The following is a 3,054-nucleotide window of genomic DNA, read 5'->3' on the forward strand; positions in this document are numbered from 1 at the left end:
AACTCACAGAGATCCACCTGCCTCTGCCTCCCGAGTGCTGGGATTAAAGGCGTGCGCCACCACCGCCGGGCTGGAACATTATTTAAACTTAATCACACTCACATTGGAGATTTAGTGATTCAACTTTCTTGCTTTAAGGAGAGCAAATGTCATTCTACAGCATGAATGATCAAACTATTTGCAGTACTCATTTATTCGTTTGCAAGTAGCATCAAGAGCATTTGCAAAGTTGTTAGGTGCCATACCTCTGGCTAGGTTATTCTATTTGACAAAGGTGATGGAATGCCATTATCTCATTATATTATAAGACTTGGTATTCTGTTTAAACAGTCTAAAGCAAGAGCTACTGTTGGCTTGAGACAAAAAGAACAATGAGGAAGCCCACATTGCAAGGAACAGTGAATGACTTCTCAGATATGAGAGTAGTCTCCAGGGAATGGCCAGCAAAAACCAGGACCTTCAACCAATCTCCAGCCACAAGAAAATAAATTCTGCTTCAACTCTGCTTGAGTATGGAAGTATATTCCTTTGTACCGAAGCTTCCCATTGTAAAAGCAGCCTTGATTGCAACCCAGGGCTGGGCCAGCAATAACATGCCTACATTCATGAACTCCAAAATAGTGACAAAATAAATGTGCATGTTTATAAGTTATTAACTTTGTTCTATTGTTGTCACTAATAATAAGCTACCAACCATTAAAATATAGCAATTATATAATAAATGTAATATTTTATTCCATTAATTGTATAGTTAGTATTAAGTATTACCATAATGTAAAGCATTACAATCTTAGAATTATGTAATACGTAATTACATCTACCAACACATTTATTACAGCATATTATATGTTGATATATAATTGCTTGAAAACTTGATCTACCTCCATCTTAATTTCACTTGTTACCCTTTGATCTAATAAGATTCCTTAAGCACTGGGTTGTAGATTATTAATGGCTGGTTCATTCAGCATGTATTTATCTGAAAATGTCCTTTTGCTTTTCTTTCTAGAAGACTTCTATTTTCTGAGAATGGAATTTGCATCCCCATGTTTGAATTTTGTTGTTATTTTTTAGTCTTTTAAAACTATTCATCTTCAGGAGTAAGGACTCGCAAGTCTGCAGCCTTTGCTCTTTGCTTCCTTGAACGCTGTGGTTTTTTCCCTCTTCTTTGAAGATTCTGGTGCTCAGTAGTTTGCGGTGACCTGACCCAGAGGAGCTTGGTGTGATGCCAGTGCACAGCCTGGCACTTTGATGGACTTCAGTTTCTGGGGTCTGTAGATTTACTGTCCACCAAAATAGTATTTAAAGCTATTATTTCTTCAAGAGTCTTGAAGCCCCACTTTTTCTAAATCCCTAGTTGTATGTGTGAGGCCACTCAGTATTGACTCACTGGTTACTGAACATGGGTCTCACTGGTAATTTTCCTGTGGGCTTTGTGTTAGGCTGCTCTGCTCCTGTCTGCATGTTCTCTGCTGGTTTCTTTTGTTACATATGATCAGTTGGAATCATTAATGTGCACTTTTATCTTAAAAACCGACTTTCTCACATCTAGACGCCATTTAGGCATTTTTACATATCTTCTGTATTTTCCACTGCTTATTTTCTTTAAATCCCTGAGTATAACAGCAATTGGTTAATATTTATTTCAATATACTTTCTGCATATGCAGGCATCACTGTCATTTATTAGTCTGTTCTATAGACTTCTGTTTATCCCAGTTATGATCTCCTGTTTTATTGTGTGCTTAATCATTTTTATTGAATGTCATTTAACTTTACATTGCGGAATTATTTTTATTCTTTTCTATAATGTTGGAAAATGTTTCATTGTCCATGTATTTTCAAAAAAATTGTTTTGATGTTTATTTTGTAGCTCATGAAGAGTACATCTAGAGTTATCTCTGTTCTGTGAAGATTTTTGCCATACTATACTTGTATGTCCTCTTTGAGTTTTTTGCTATATGGTCTGTGTGTTCAGAAAGGTCTCTGTTGCAGGGAGGCTGCTACTTAGTTCCCAGCCACTTAGCCCTGAAATAATCACACAGAAACAGTATTAATTAAATCACTGGTTGGCCCATTAGTTCTCGTTTCTTATTTTTATTTTTTATTTTTTGGTTTTTCGAGACAGGGTTTCTCTGTAGCTTTGGTGCCTGTCCTGGAACTAGCTCTTGTAGACCAGGCTGGCCTCAAACTCCCAGAGATCTGCCTGCCTCTGCCTCCTGAGTATGGGGATTAAAGGCGTGTGCCACCACCGCCCGGCTAGTTCTCGTTTCTTATTGGCTAACTCTTACATATTTATTTAACCAATTTCTATTAATCTGTGTATTGCCACGTGGCTGTGGCTTACCAGCTAAAGTTCTGGAATCTGTCTCCAGCAGGGCTACATGGCTTCTCTCTGACTCTACCTCCTTTCTCCCACCATTCAGTTTAGCTTTTCCCACCTACCTAAGTTCTGCCCTATCAACAGGCCAATGTAGTTTCTTTATTCACCAATGGTATTCACAACATACAGAGGGGAATCACACATCACCTCCCCTTTTCTGTTCAAATGAAAAGGAAGGTTTTAACTTTAAGATAGTAAAGTTACATATAAGAAAACAGGTATCAAACAAGAATTATAGTTACAATATTTGTATCTACTTTATCTTTATCATAACTAAGGAAAACTATAATTTTAACGATTCTTCAACTCCATCAAAGACTCCAGAAGGATATAATATTACCTAAGTAAACAGGAAGTACATTGTAAGCAACTTTCAAAATTCTAGAATTAAAAGAAACATCTTGCTGCCTGGACAACCACCCAAAGTTCTTATGTACCATTGGGGCATCCATCTTCAGCCTACAGGCCCATTAGTATCCAGCAGACTTTTCCACAAAACAGGAAATTTCAAAGACAGTTAGTTCTGCCTATATTGGCAGTTTGTCAGTCACTTTCTTTTGTGTCCTGAATGTGTCTGGCAGACTCTTTTATGAAGCAGGAATTCCAAATGATCACCCTACCCTTAGAAAAATTCAGCAGTCATTTCTCTGTGGGTCCTGCATGTCCAGTTCA

Source organism: Microtus ochrogaster, chromosome 8, assembly GCF_000317375.1.
Source record: "Microtus ochrogaster isolate Prairie Vole_2 chromosome 8, MicOch1.0, whole genome shotgun sequence".
NCBI lineage: Eukaryota > Metazoa > Chordata > Mammalia > Rodentia > Cricetidae > Microtus > Microtus ochrogaster.